We start from the raw sequence: 16372 nt of genomic DNA, 5'->3' as shown, positions 1-16372 counted from the left end.
CCCCCCCCCCCCCCAAATGCTTTGAAAGTTTTCTGGAGAACATTCTATGCTTCATAGGAAGTCGCCTTCTTCCAGGTCAGACTCATCTCCCATCTTTACCCACAACTGTCTCCGTTGATTGTCCATGGCACCCTAGAGTTCAGCCAAAGGGTTTTTCCAACACATGCTGCCTGATCCTTTTAACTTGAAATCCCAGGGACTGAACTGGGAACCACCTGCATGCAAAGCAGCCACCTGACCGAGTTATTGTGGTCTCTGTCACCATTAACACAACTGTAATGCCCATTGTCAGGGTGAGGTGGGGGAGATGCTGAAAACACTGAAAGTAGACATTCCACTTGAAAGCTACAATTGCATTGGCTTTTGGAGTCTATGTCCGCATGTTGTCTTGGGACTTTATCATAGAAGTCTCGGTCTCACCTTGGTCTTGCAGCTATCACATTATAAAAAGACAACCAAAACATGTTTTGAGGCTTTTACTGCCACATCTCTCTTCAGAAGTGTGATGGAGGCTTTTGGTGCCGATGGTCCTCCAGACCCTCTCTTTCTCATCCCCCCTTAACTCCACCTTCTGGCCCTATGCCTATCCAACTTGCCTTTTTAATTTTTAATTTGTATTTGTAATGCAGTTCTGGAGTTATGGGAATGTGATTTATTTATTTATTTTTAAAAAGTGGGGAGGAAAATGGATAAAAAGAAGAAAAAAAAACCAGGATGCCTGAGAACTAAGAAAGGGGAAAGGAGGACTGACACCATGTAAGTGTGAAATATGGGGACTGCATGGCACTATCACTATTGCACCTGTGGAGTAATGGGGTGGCAGCATCATTGGCCACTTATTACAGTCGGCCCTTCTTTATGCACAGATTTTTTATACACGGATTCAAGCATTTTGAAAATATTAAAAAAAAGGTTAAATTTCAAATATCAAACCTTGATTTTCCATTTTTATATGGGACACCATTTAGCTATGTCATTATATTTAATGGGACTTGAGCATACACGGATTTTGTTATACCTGGAACTAAACCCCAGTGGATAACAAGGGTCCACTGTAATGGGTTTTTCTGTCAATGAAAAGATGTCTCTAACAACACTTCAGAAGCACAGCAGCATTGAATCAAAAGTGTTATGGTATGATAGGTAGCTATAGCGAGTACATTTTTATACCGCTTATCAGTGCACTTACCCTACATGGTTTACAATGTTTGCCCCCAACAAGCTGGGGACTCATTTTAGCTACCTATGGAAGGATGCAAGCCTGAGTTGAGCTTGAGCCCTTGACTGGTATTGAACTCCCAACCTTTGTGAGTAAGTGGCTGCAGAACAGGCAGCCGCTGTGCCACCAGAGCTCCCATCATCCATCCATAGGTGCTATTCTTTTGCTTTAAAAAATTGGTTTAAAACCCATGTGTGATAAAAGTCCTATGTATTTTTCTGCTCCCCCCCCCCCCCCCCCCAAATTCATGATGTGGGATGAAATGCAAAAAAACACTGTGTTGCAACATTAGAAGGGAGGCCTCTTCGTACTAGTTTCTTTAAAAAATATATTTCTTGGCCTTGGTTCGTGGGCCTATAATTTTAATTTCAATCAGAGCTTTCAGGATATAATTCAATTTCGACTACAGCTTGCAGAATCTCGCGGTCAAAATGGCTACCATGCTTTCTGGAGCGTTTGAGGGTCATAGTCTATAACAAAATAAAAACCCAATTTTGCCATGTTTTGAATGCACCCAAAGAGCAGGCACTTGAATTTCTTCACAACTCCCATAGCTGCCCAAGTTTCCTTCACACAGCTTCCAGAGTAGTCTTTGGGTGGCTGACAAACCTGAGGTCTCTTTTTTTCCAGTAAGCTTCAGGCTTTAAAGATAAACGGTTGTGAAATTAGAATATATGAGTAATTGAAACAGGTAGGAGAGAGAAGCCTGTTTGAGATACATTTTTCTCCCTACCCCCCAACTTTGGGCTTGTGGCTTTCTGGGCATCTTTTGAAGTGGTTCTTTCTACCTGTGAGACAAGAGCCTCATCTGAACTCCATTTCAAAGCATGGGAAGACCAGAAACCATTAGCTTCCGTCTCAAGATCTCCCATCAAATCTTTTAAGGTGTAGTCTACCTTATCAGGTGTGATAACTGGGTTTGTAGTACTGAGCTGAGCACTCACAGGGCTTTTGGGCCAGAGAAAATATAGGATCACGGGAAGCTGATGTCTACATGGAGTTAAGTCACTGGTCCCTCCAACTGAATATTGTCTACACTCAAATTTTGGAAAGTGACCTTTTGTATGATATGTCCCAGAATCCCCTGGAGTAGAGGATTCTGGAAAATGCAGTTACTTTTCCAAGAGAGCAGAGTGAAGTAACTCAGGTGCCATACATTGAAGAGCAGCAATGGTAGCCCCCCCTAACTCTTCCTCCTGGGGTTTACTCACCAGCCTGCCCTGTACTCCTATACCAGTCTGATGCCCTCGGATTTACCCACCTGCCAGTATTCCAGATTTCATCACTCTATCTGTTTAGCTTGTACTTTGAATGTATCATAGGTAAAGCAGGATTAGACTTGGCTGAAGGAAGTGTGCAAACTGGAAGAAGGAACATCAACTATTTAAGATATGCAGATGACATCATGTTACTAGCAGAAAATAGGAATGGCTTGGAATGACTACTGAAGGAGGTCAAAGAAGAAAGTGCAAAGGGAAGCTGATAACTGAACATTAAAAAAATAAAATTCAAAAGGTAGTGTTGGTAAAGAGTACAGTGAACTACTAAAAAGACAAAATCAGTGGATCCCAGAGCAAATCAAGCTCTTCCTAGAAACCAAGATGACTAAACTAAGACTGTCACACTTTGAACGTATCATGAGAAGGCATAACTCACTAGAAAAGACAGTAAACCTTGGTAACATAGAAGGCAGTAGGACAAGAGGAAGGCCACATTACAGATGGATAGACTTCAGAGAGTCATGGCCCTGAGTCTGTAAGACCTAAGAGCTGTTGATGATCGGGTGATTTGGAAGTCTCTATTCATAGTACAATGAAAAAGGCATAGTAAAATACATCTGAGAAAGTAAAATTCAGTCCGCAAAAGTTCATGTTGCCAACTTTTTTTCCACTCAGTCTCAAAGGTGCTACAAGATCTCTCATGCATAGGGTTGCCATAGGCTGAAGTTGTCTTGATGGCAATTGACAAAATCCATGGATGCTCAAGTCCCATTAAATATAATGACATAGCAAAATGGTGTCCCTTATAAAAAATGGAAAATCAAGGTTTGATATTTGAAATTTATACTTTTTTTTGAACATTTTCAAACCGTGGATGCTTGAATCAGTGTATAAAAAAATCCGTGTGTAAGAAGGGCTGATTGGACTTGTGAAAGGGGTCTTTTGCACCAGCAGAAAACACCTGAATGGTGCTGTGACCTGGGTTGACAAATGGGTATTTTAGTGGTAAAACCCTCAGATTACACCAAGAGGGAAATGATGCAGCACCAATATTATCTGAAAAGGCTCCATGTTTGCTGATGCTAACTCACATGTGTGCCACTATAAAAGCTTTGTGTGCCATGACCATTGTGATGTGTTAGCTACTCCAGTTGCAGTCACGTAAACACTTTGCTTCTCTCCCCATCTCTCTCCTCTTCCTCCGTTGCCAGTGTCTCCCAGCTGATGCTGGAAATGTTCCAGAAAGGGAGAAAAGGCAAACACATGATCCCTTTGATGGGAGGCTTGTGTTCTTACCACTTGACACACAGATGAATCAACTGGATTCAAGACAAAGATCAAGCATGCAAACTTCAAACAAGAGAATGCCAAGTGACATCTCCACATCTTCGATGCCCAAGGCATGAGAGCTTGTTGGGGCAGTGTCATAGAGTAATTTTTTAAAATCAGTTATTCTTTAAAAAAAAATAAAAATCCCAAGAAGTAAAAGCTCTAACTGAAGTCGGCTTGTTCTTTTAAAGTAGAATGGTGGCAGCTGGTGCAGGCCTGGCAGTTGGGGTTGATATTCCCTTGGCATCTTGTCCTTGCAGTCCTAACACATGAGGGGTCTGCAATCCACCTGTACATGCATTTGGAAGAGGAAATCTGTCAGAGATCCCAGGGGAAGGGGCTCTTCTTGGCCATCCCAGATAAATAGCTTTGGGCTCCTCCTTAAATGACATGACAAGACTTCCAAGGAATCCAGTGCTATTGGTCTCCAATAACGGTGGTTCCCAATCTTGCTTGTGGTGGTGTTTACCGTTGAGTGGTTAGAGGCTATTTCAAGCCCAGGGCTTAAGCTCTGCTCTGCAGCTGATAGGGTTGTATATACCCATGTATAAGTCTAGAAATGTTGGTCAAAATTGATGCAAAAAACCTGAGTTGACTTATCCACAGGTCAATGTAAATACTGTACTTAACTCTTATTTAAAAGAAGGAACTATTGCCTGGTGAAAGGCAAGAGTATAATTTGTCCTAGAAGCCCCAATCCCCTCTACTCTCTCATCCATCCAACCTTAAGAGTGAGCACAAAGAGCTATGTCTGCTGGAATTTTGTAAGTTCTTTGACATTGTTTTGCTTTGCTTCATCCTTTAGATCCTTTGCTATATGCCCCAAAGTTTTCCCCTCAACTTATCCATGGGTCATATCAAAATCCATAATTTCGGCCCCAAAACTTGCCCTTGACTTATACATGAGGTTATAGTCAAGTTTATATGGTAAAACCCTCAGCTTTGCTGTGCAAATATGAGCTCTGCCAACTGGGAAGCACTGGGTCTTCCTTCTTTGACTAGCATGCGTACAATGGAGCTGTGCTTTGTATGATTAGTTGGAAAATGTCCCAAATTGTGAGAGGTACACTGAGGTGTGCCCATTTTGCTTTGGTCCTGCCTTATATTATTATATTGCACCTCTGCGATGTATCCTGGGAGACAATTCCCACTTCCATCTAAACTTTAGGAAGAATGTCCTAGAGGTAAGAGCTGTTGGACAGTGGAATATGCTTCTTTGGATAATGGTGGTGCCTCCTTCTTCTGAGGTTTTTAAACAGAGACTGGGTGACCATCTGTCAAAGGGAGTGCTTTAGTTGTGTATTCCTACACAACAGGGGGTTGAATTGGATTGCCTTGGGTCTCTTGCAACTCTATGATTCTGTGCGGATTTGCCACATCAGCTGTGGTCTAAAAGATGATAGATCCTTAAACATATGTGAATTTTCTAAAGAGTGCTACTATTACTAAGTTTAAGATGGTCTTTCTTTTCTTTTTTCTTTTCTTTTCTTAGTATATTTAAGAGAATATTCTGATAGTCTTGCATTTCTCAAAACTTATTTGTATAGCCTGGAAAGGATAGGGTTTTGTTCTCCTCACGTTTTTCTACCATATTTCAGTCTTATCTTGAAAAATTCACTTGTTCTGCACCTCTGCTTCTAGCTCCCATTTCACAAATGAGTATAGAAAAGGAACTGAGGGAGAATAGAAACAATGATGCTGGTGAATCCATTTTTCTATTGGTGCCAAAGTTTCTGTTTCCATTCCTGTCTTAGTGCCCCATGTTCAGAAGCCAACCAGGCTGTAGGCATGGAAAATAAACTCATTGGGTATACATCATCTGAGACTGGCAAGAGAATGAAGCACAACTTGCCCTAGAAACCTGCATATTCTGATGTTTGCCATGTATTTGCTGCTGGAAAAAATACATGCAATTTGAGAAATGCACGTGATTAAAAAATGTAGATATTTGAAGTGTAGCTATTCTAAAAATGTGCACGGATGCACCTTTTCAGTCAATGGGAAAATGCATAAATATACATACACTGGTGAAAATTGACAGTTTAAAAATATGCCCAAAGGCATGCATTAATTTCTGTGTGGGAAGAAAAAATGGTTTCATGCAGTCCAATACACCACCCGGCACATGTGGGACAGGAATGCTAGTGGGAATCTTAGAAGTGCCAGAGAAAAGAGACTGGTAGATTTTTACATCCTTACTGAGCTGCCAACCATAATAATAATAATAATAATAATAATAATAATAATAATAATAATAATAATAATTTTTATTTATAGACCGCTATTCCGCAATGATCATAGTGGTGTACAGTAAAATTGCAATACAATACAAAAAATTGCAAGGCCTCTCTCCCCCTCAAGATGCTGGTTGGAGGAGGGCTCTTTTTCTTCCATGGATTTCCCCTTGTGAGAGCAGAGGATTCTTGGAAGAGGCAGTGTACTTATAGTGATTTCCATACAATGACCACTTTATGGATGAGAAAGTGATTTTGAAATAGGCTGCAAAGTCACCTGAGTTTGCCCATCCCTGTTCTGGTTTTATAACCAAAGTGCGACTGCATCTGAATGGTTACAGTTTGCCTTTCTTCAGAGGGTGGGCATTGCACTGCTCAGTAGCTGAAACGCTTCAGGAGAGCAATTCCAAACTTCATATCACACACTCGCTGTCGCAGGGATCGTTTTGAAGTTTTTCAACCCAGCACCCAACTTGTCCCAAAACGGCTTTCATCCTTCGCCAATGCTTCCATAGCAAAAGCTATTAAAGGGAAACACATTATGCTTTCTTGATGTGTTTTTCCTCCTTTGCTGTTAACATCTCCTGTGGTCATGATTTCATAATGCTACCAAGTCGCTGCAATATGTGAGCAAAAAGTCCTCAGTCGGGGCAAGTCTGGACTGGTTGGAAGGAAGGCTGGAGTTGAGTATGCATGGGAAGAGTTGTGTTAGGCAGCCTACACTGTGCAAGGCAGAAGTTCTACAGGTTCAGCCTTTCCCCAGCTTTATCATTGATGGGATGGTGATAGAACTAAATTAAAAGCTGACCTGTTCAGAGTTTCTTAAAGGACAGAATGTGGCAACCCTGTCTCAGATGAAATGTCGTCATGCAAAGGGATTTTGTAGCACCTTTGAGACTAACTGTGGGAAGAAGTTGTAGTATAAGCTTTTGTAGACTTGGTCCCCTTCTTTAGATGCATGTTTAGATACATGGAGTGAACTGGTGCCCAGGAAGGATTTCTACAATTATCATATAGAATATAGTCATTGAAATGCAAAACTTGTGGGCATGGAGATTATACATCTAGAACTCAATGCATCTAAGGAAGTAGACCACATCTATGAAAGCTTATGCTGCAATTTCCTTCCCACCGTTAGTCTCAAAGGTGCTACCAGCCCAATTATTCCAAACAGCTACTGTATGTTTAGGATTGAACATGATTTATTTTGCCAGTTCTTTTCTAACAAGTGTTTGTATCTGGCGTTTAAAGTTTTAAAATGTTTCCCAATGAGTATATCAAATCATCATGATCATCATCATGATCATCATCATCATCAACATTTTTTAAAAGATGCCATATTAAAATACGATGACATACAAGGTCTTTACAAGAATGTAGAAAGGAACATACATGCAGAGCTTAGGGAAGCTGCTTTTTAAGACTACAGTTTAGATTGGCCATGCTGCCTGAGGGACTCTGAGAACTGTAATCCCAAACAAATATCATTATTGAGTGTCTACATAACCCAGTCTTAATGCAGCTGGACCATATCAAAGGGCTATTACTTATCCCTATTATATCATCTTAAAACAACAACATTTATTACAGCAGACAGCCAGCATATCATCTCAAATGTAAAGGAACAAAGAACAGACTTGGATGTCCAAATGGACCTTCCCCTCTATTTCTAGGCACTCAAAAGAAGTATGTAGCTGTACAGAGGAGAAATATGGTATGTATGTGCGTTACTTTGGCCCATTCCAGACGGGTCTTTGCTCCGCCCCCAGTATGTACTAGGGGTTGGCCGAGGACGCAGCGTCCAATCAGGCCTCACCCCTAGTATGTACTGGAGACGTCAAAATGGCGGCGCCCTATACACATGGGCGCCACCATTTTGACATGACGGACGCTTAGCATCCACACATCGCGGCCTGGATGTGACACCGCAAGTGCGCCATTGGCACCTTGCAGTGTCACAACTGCGCCGCAAGAAGAACCCGCTTTTTGCGGGTTCTTTTTGTTGCGTGGGGCAGCTGTACGGTTTGTCCGCTTCAGCTCCCTCGTGCAGCAAACACAGGTGCCGGAAGAACACCCTTTTTGGGTGCTCTGTAAAGCGCCATAGAGATGTGATGTCTTGTGCCTTTTATCACAGATGAAGGGAAGCTTTTGTAGAAACCATCTTTCTCTTAGGAGATTTTGTTCATTTTACTCTAATTTTGTTTTTTGGATTTTCAGCATTCTCTAGCTGTTGCTTATGAATCTCCAAACTCACCTGAAAAGGTTACATGAGGCAAAATCAATTATTACAGTTCCAGTCGTTGGTCTTACCTTTTCCACTTAGGGTCAGGCAAGGAAAGTAGGAAAGTTACAGGATTGCATCCCCATGCCCTGCCCCAGTGCCCCATGTTCAGAACCCAACCAGACTGTCAGCTGAATCAACACTGCCAACAGGACAGTATGCCCTACCATGACTTAGGGCAGCAAGCTAGTGTAGCGGGTGAGGGCAGGACAGGTGGCATTTACAGCCCTGGCTTCCCACCAGCTTACTATTTCACCTTGCCTCTGTCAGCTGAGGGCTAAGGCAGCTGGCTCGTTTTGCTTAATCGTAGGATCAGCTCTGCAGCATGGAAGGGTTTTTTTTTGTTGCAGCTTGTCTATGGGAAGCAGGAGTAAGTCCCAGTACAGCAGTTTTGAGGTATGTAAAGCACGACTCAGCTCATTTACCCAGGGGCATACCTTAGTGCAATAGTTGTTCAAGCTGAAAAGTTCCATGCAACACTTTCCCAGATGGCAAACCAGAGTTCAGGTCCATGCAATATCCGCCCAGGCTGCAAAGCAGTGCTCATTTCCTTGCAACACATTCCCAGGCTAGAAACCAGAGTTTATGTGCATACCCTTCCAGGCCGCAAACTAGCACTTGGGTCCTTGCAACACCTTCTTAGATGACAAACCAGAATTCAAGTCCATGCAGTATCCTCCTAGGGTGCAAACCAGAGCTCAGCTCTTATGGTAGTGATGGAAACAAGGGAAATAAGAAATTAAAGAGCATTGCATTTTAACCACAACATAGAAATTTGGAGGATTAAAGGACTTTTTAAAAAACCTCAATAATGCCACTTACTTCTTGGAGACAGGGTGGGTTCATGTTGACCATGCTATATACTTGTCAGCAGGTTGTTGGCAAATGCCCAGCACCGACTGAGTGAAGCCTGGCAAACAGGTTGAAGTTATAATGCTGTAAAATTAGCTTTATGATGAAGCATTTGTACAACACGTCAGGAACATAATTCTCATTAGTCTTTCCCAAAACAAAAAATCCACACTCTCTGAGTGGGTTCTTAATGGACTCATTTGACAAATGAGAGCATTGAGGACCTGGTCACATGACCACATTGGTAGCCACATGGAAATCCTGGCTGGCCACAAAGCAGAGATATGGGCTGATTGGGTAAAGCTCAGCAGCCAATACAAACCACTTCTAATGACAGTAGACTAGAATTGGAATTAGTTTCTGCTGTGGATCACAGTCTCCCTCAACCTGGTTCTTGCCAGAGGTGTTGGAACTATAACTGCCATTATCCTCTACCTGCACTGCCATGGTCTTGGAGCTCAAGTTGGAGAAAGCAGATGTAAGGCTATGTACAATTGACCCACTACCATTGGTATACTATGACCTTGCTGTCTTGCTAGGCTCCCTGCTTTCACTTTGGTCTGCACTGCAGAAATAATGTGTTTGACACTTAACGTTTGCTTTAACTGTCACAGCTCAATGCTATGGAATCCTGTGATTTGTATCTTGTTGTGGCACTGAAGCTCTCTGACAGAGAAGGCTAAATACCTCACAAAGCTACAAATCCCAGCCTTTCACAGGACTGAGCCATAGCAGTTAAAGCAGTGTCAAACTGCATTATTTCTGCAGTGCAGATTCGATCTTTGACTAATGGCAGAGACACATTCATAATTAGGACCATGGGTTATGGAAAGGAGGGTTTAACCCAAGATTGGAAGAAGGCATGTCCATTCAAATGACAGACTGTACCTCCCATAATTCCTCACTATTGTCTATGCTCGCTAGACCGGATGGAGTTACAGTCCACCAACACCTGGAAGATCACAAGTTAACCTTTTCTCAGCATATTGATGGTTCCAGTGAAAATCACCCTCCAAGAGCTGCTATTTTCTCCTGGGGGAAACTTCGTTCCTGGTGTAAACAGCAGCTTTGAAGAATGGGAAGCATGGTGATAGGGGAAAAACATCCCGTCCCACATGCCACAGTCCATATCTTGATCCCCACCAGCTATTACTTAGAAAAGCCACATTTAGATGCCCTAAATTCTTATACTCATTTTAAATGTTTGGCTCTCTGTGGCTTGGTCTTGGATAGCTTCTTTTTCCCCCCTGCTGCTTATTCCGGGTAGCTCACTTTGGAAGCCCTCTGGCATGGACCCTGAAAGCTTCAAGTTTGGTTCTGTCATGGCTACTTTTGACCCAGTATTTACACAGAGGATCAAAAGTAGCCAAGCTTGAGGCTTTCATGGTCCATGCCAGAGAGCTCCCAAAGTTCTCCTTCAAAGTTACCATCCTTTGAAGTTACTATTGGCTGGTTTATAACAATGACATTATGAACCATCTCTAGGAGAAGCTAGCGTGACTTAATACTTGGAGGCTCACCTCCAGACATATGGCTCAGTTTATACTGCATAAGACTTCCATGATTCTAGAAATCAACTTACACAGAATGGTGGTTATGCAAAAGCACATAAACCTATGGAAAAATGTCACTTTTCCCCAATGTGACATTGATGCTTGTGTTGGGACATTATTCTGCAATACCACCATCCACTCTTTCTGGCCACTTTTGGTGCCACTTTTGGTGCACCCTTTTTTGGTAGCTCTCAGCCCCATTCCTTTTCTCACAAAAAAGGGGGGAGGGGAAAGTGTATTACTCTTCCCAAAGGCCTCCAGGAGCAGAGACCGACTATTTAAATAGGTTGCAATTCTCCCCAGTATTGTTTAGCATCTGAAGACACCCATTTGTTAATTTTGAAATAAGATTTCTGATCCCTTCTAGTTTTGTTGCATTAGTTCTGGACTTTTTTGGTAGCCTGTGTGGCCTCCAGAGGGTCACAAAGACAGAAAAAATTGGCCCTGGTTCCACTGAAGTTGCATAACCTTGGGGTATGTATGTGTCTGTATCCATAAGAGATGTTACTAAACAATTCATATTTCATCTTGTCCTAGTTAGTTTTTATGAAGACCAACTAAGAGTAGTGGGCCAAATGGCTGAATATTGCCTGAAATGCTCTCCCCTCTCAAGCATTTATTGCTTTATGAATTTATACAGCCCGAGTTCACCAAATCTCAAAGTTAAAGTCTGAGTTTGGAAATACAGTTGCAACTACAAATTTGTTGTTGTTATGTGCCTTCAAGTCATTTTTGACTTACGGCGACCCTAAGGCAAACATACCATGGGGTTTTCTTGGCAAGATTTGTTCAGAGGTGGTTTGCCATTGCCTTCCCTGGAAACTATGTGACACTCCCAAGGTCACCCAGTGGGTTTCATGGCCAAGTGAGGAATCAAACCCTGATCTCCAGAGTCATAGTCCAACACTCAAACACTATGCCATGCTGGATCCCATGCATAGGAAAGTGAAAATCATAGCTATTTTCCTCCATCCCTGTGGAAGATGTATGAATGGTCCTGCTTAACCATTCTCCTTGCAACAAAATGTTGCATTGAGGAAGGCTCTTGCTTGCGATATTCCATCCCATTTTCCTCTCCATATTGTGCTGCTTCTTCCCTCCCTTTCACAACAACTAGTCTGTATTCCTTGCCTGGTGAGCATGTTCATTACCATATGGATGTAGTGGTGGCCATCTATGTGCAGAGCATTCATTAAGGACAAGATTAATTATTATCCATGGAGGGTAAGGCTAAATGGCTACACATTACCTCCAACATCAGAGCCAGAATGGAAGATATAAGTGGAAGGGTATTATTGTGAACACACTTGTGGACTTCCTAGAAGTGTCTGTTCAGTCCTGGTCACTCTGAACAGAATAGCCTTTGGATCTGATCCACCTTGTATGTATTTTAGGATCCTCCTTGGTTCCCCCCCCCCCCTCTTTAAATAAACATATTTGTACTTCTGCAGATGTAGGGATTTCTCTTAGGCTGCATTTACACTGCAGAATTAATGCTGTTTGATGTCGCTTTAACTGCCATGGCTTAGTGCCATGGAATTCTGGGCTTTGTAGCTTTGTGAGATATTTTCTGAGAAATTCATTCTCTGTCTGAGAACTCTGATGCCACAACAAACCACAATCCCAGGATTCCAATAGGTTGGAGCCATGACAGTTAAAGTGGTGTCAAGTGGCATTAGTTCTGCAGTGTGGTAGCAGTCTTCAAATGCTGAGATCTTCCTCTCCTGCGTGAATGGTGCTGCTTTGGCTACACAAGGGCCAGCAACTGAAGCTCCCAGTGAAGACTGTTGCTATTATATATGGTGGGTGATGGTTCTGGGATAGCTGATTATTAGAAAAGTCAGATGAGGTCTTCCTTGTCTCCCTTCGGTTCCCACACTGCGATCCCAGTGATCACATGTTGAGAGATGTGGTGGAAAGGATGGACGCCTGAGAATCTTTGCTGCATTGAAAGAGGACATTGTTAGTAGAGGGTGGGAAGCAAAGTTATGCTTACAATCCCATTACACACCAGTTGCATCTGAACTTTTTCCCAGCCCCCAAACAACACAAAATGTAATAGAGTACAAGATGTATTGCATGTCTGTTTTGCCTGAAGAGCACTGGAGAACAAGCTTGTGCATCACTTCTGAACAGCTTGAAAGTGTTTATTGCTTTTATCATATTGCCTTTTATGCAACCATGGGCTTGTGAGGGCTGCTGCCAACACAGCAGCCAGATGAATGCCCAAACTTAATATAAGTTTCATGTAAACATGTTTTACCAATAAATTTAAAGCCAATCAGATTTGGATCTACGCACTGGCCGCAGTTCAATTAAAATTAGTTGGACATAACTGATCAGACTGAAACAGGGCACTTTAGTGTCTATTTCTTTTAAACTCATTGCAATTACCTGGCAGGCTGTGCTAGCACAGTTATAGCATTTGCTTCTTCTGCAACCTGACTGGTGGCATCTCAGGAGGTCTGAAATGGTGAGGTGAAGACCCCTTGCTGCTTGGACTACAAGCCACTCTTAAATTCCACAGCTCCCAGTCAGTTTGTCTTCCAGAAGGGGAAGCAAATGAAGCTCCCAGTGCAAGAGGTTAGCAGGACAGCAACCATTTTGGGAACAATAATTGTAACTCAGTCCCTGTTTGCACAGGATAGGATACTCTGGGGGCAGCTTGGAGTATCATGGCCAAACAATTGCCCTGACCTTGCCCCCGTGCCATGGTGGTTGTCTGCATGGGTGTCCTACTGAGCTGCTACCACCGTGGGTTGTTCCCTTCGGAGGTCAGAATGAGGCCTGCAGCCTTGATCACGCAACTTATTCTGATCTCAGAGCAAGTAACCTGAGGTGGCAGAAGATGCATCAGGTGGTTCAGTGGGACACTCATGCAGAAAGCGGCTATGGCACAGGAATGAATGGCTCCAGATCTTCCTGATAGATCTAAAGTAACAGGTATGGTTTTAAGGCCATTTTAAAAGGGGGGGGGGGCGTACTTAAACAAATCAATCCTGAACTATTCCTGGAAGCCAGGATGACTAAACTGAGCTTGTTGTATTGAGGCCACATTATGAGAAGACAGGATTCACTAGAAAAGACAGAAAGAGGGGAAGACTGCATGCCAGATGGATGGACTCAATCTGCGAGATCACAGGCCTGAATCTGCAGGACCTGAGCAGAGCAGTGGATGACAGGGGATCTTGGCGATGTCTCATCCACAGGGTTGCCATAAGTCGAGGTTGACTCGAGGGCAGTTTACAACAACTTGGGTTCTGGTGAAGAATGTGCTGGACTTCATCCAGACAGCTACAGATAGGGCTTCAGCCTGAGATTTTATCATGACCATTTATATTAATTCAAAAAGAATATTTAAAATAATAATAATAATAAGAGGAAGGGGAGGACAAAATTAGAAATGATAATAATATAGCAACAACAATACTAAAATCAACCCATATTGGATACATAGCACTCTGTCTTTCCTGACTTAGAATTTACCTGCAATCCTGAACTTTGTAACAGATCTACTTTTCAATGGATTTTAAAATAAGCGTGTCTTGCAACAAGACATTGCAGTATAGAGTGCCACTGTTCAAATTCTATTCAGTTCTCCCTTCTGCACAGTTTGTCACACACTGAAAAATATTAGAGAGCTTTTCATTCCACTTGGCATGTTAAGGCATCATTGGCCTGTTTTTGGTGTTTTCACGCTTTGTTTTTTTCCTTTTTTTTCCTAGTTCTGTTTTGTACTTCTGCAAACCTCATGATTCCCCAGTGGGAGTGTTTGGCTACCTAAGCGACACCATTTACAACCTGAATACTGGAATATTGGAGTTGTGATACATGCCAATACACCTCCTTTTCTAGGGCTCACCATGTTTGACTGCTGTGTAGAAGCTGGAAAATTTATTTTTGCATGCAGGTACTACAATAGCGTCATTTGCTGATAGAGCAATGCATTTGTGTGAGGAGGAGCTTCTGTGATTGGAACTTCCAATATACTTCTCTGTTTGATTGTTTCAGAGAAGATGCCAGCCACAGATGCTGATGAAACGTCATGAATAAACTCTTCTAGAACATGGCCACATCACCTGAAAAACCCACAAAAAACTACTTATCAAATAGCCACACAACCCCAGGAGAGTCCAGCTCTTTTGATTCATCTCAATAAACTAGTTCTAGCATCGATGTCTACCAGGAGCAGGTCTTTTATCAAACTAATGGTTCTTAATTGCCTACTTTAGACCAAGCCAAAACCACCAGCAGCCCAAATGCCTTCCACTGCAACTATATATTTTTTGCTTGATAAAATGTGTTTTCCCTCAGCTACAAAATGGAACAAACAAACAAAATGGAGAAGGAACAGGTGTATGTAGGCGGCAAGAACAAATGACACCATTGTCCTTGTTAATGAAAAGGTGTTTTGTGTTTGGTGTCAGCCCTGGTTCTGCTACATTGCCGGAAGCCATTTGTATTTAGGTGCTTGCAGTTTTGGAGTCACTTGCAGTTTGTCCCCAGGGGCCTCTCTGCCACAACATTCCCAGTCAGTTTTAATCACAAAATCAAAATCCTAGAGTTGGAAGAGACCCCAAGGGCCATCCCCGTGAATCCCATTCTGCCATGCAGAAATACAAAATTCAAAGCACCCCTGCCAGATGGCCATCCAGCCTCCTCCAAAGAAGGAGACTCCATCACTCTCTGAGCCTTCCACTGTCAAACACCTCTTATTGTCAGGAAGTTCTTCCTGATGTTTAGATCGAATCTTTTTTTCCTGTAGCTGGAATCCATTTGAAAGCATGCCAACATCTTGCTTGAGTACCAGTGTGGCACAAATATAAAAGTGTGACTTTATCAGTTGCCAACTTGCCGTGAATGAAATCTTTAAAGTCCTCTTCAGGTTTTAAGTCTTGATAAAATCAGCTGCCTGCAGAGGTCACTATAGGCCAGCAGAAAAGCAATTAAAAGGGGGATTCAGGCATAGCAGCATTGCAGCAGGAGGAAAACATCTGTGGAGGCTCCTGAAGCCGCTTGCATTGCTCCACATTACAATATGCTAAATGTGAGATGCAGGAGAAACTGACATCTTCTTCCATGCCTAATAATCAGTAATATTAGGGTTGTTTTTTTTTTTTAAATGTCAGATGTGAACTTCAAGAATATATTCATGCACAACATTTTATACTTGATTAACTTTTATGACTTCTGCTTTCCCAAGGAGTTTTGGGAAGTGTAGCTTGAAGATCCCGAGAATTCCCTGGGAAAAGAGGATTGATTAATTTAGATCCCATAGTGTGAGTTTTAAAAAAATATATGCAGGCCTTCATGTAGGGTTTTCCAAATTATGTTTTGGAAATGGTACCCAGACATTTTCCAACATGGTATTGATAAATCTTACATAAGAGTAGTGTCCTATTTCCACTCCCTGCACTCAAACAGTGTTGTTTTGTTCCTCATAAAGCAAAAGCGCCATCTTTCCCTCCACTCCTGGGCATGCCTTGGCTGTGAAGTGTGACTATTATACGAAATAAGCTTGCAAAGAAAGCCATTGGGTGTACACCGCACTCTGCATTTACATTGTACCCTTTTCCATAAATGAGGCTCAAGACAGCTCACAGTATCATAGATTAAAGGATGAGTATAGTCAAAACACAAAACAAGTAGCAAAACAGAATTAAATTAAGCAGTACAATGGAAGA

Source organism: Sceloporus occidentalis, unplaced genomic scaffold (assembly GCF_023333645.1).
Source record: "Sceloporus occidentalis isolate IW3139 unplaced genomic scaffold, rSceOcc1.0.p SCAF_13, whole genome shotgun sequence".
Classification (NCBI taxonomy): Eukaryota; Metazoa; Chordata; class Lepidosauria; order Squamata; family Phrynosomatidae; genus Sceloporus; species Sceloporus occidentalis.
This window is presented reverse-complemented; position numbering follows the sequence as displayed.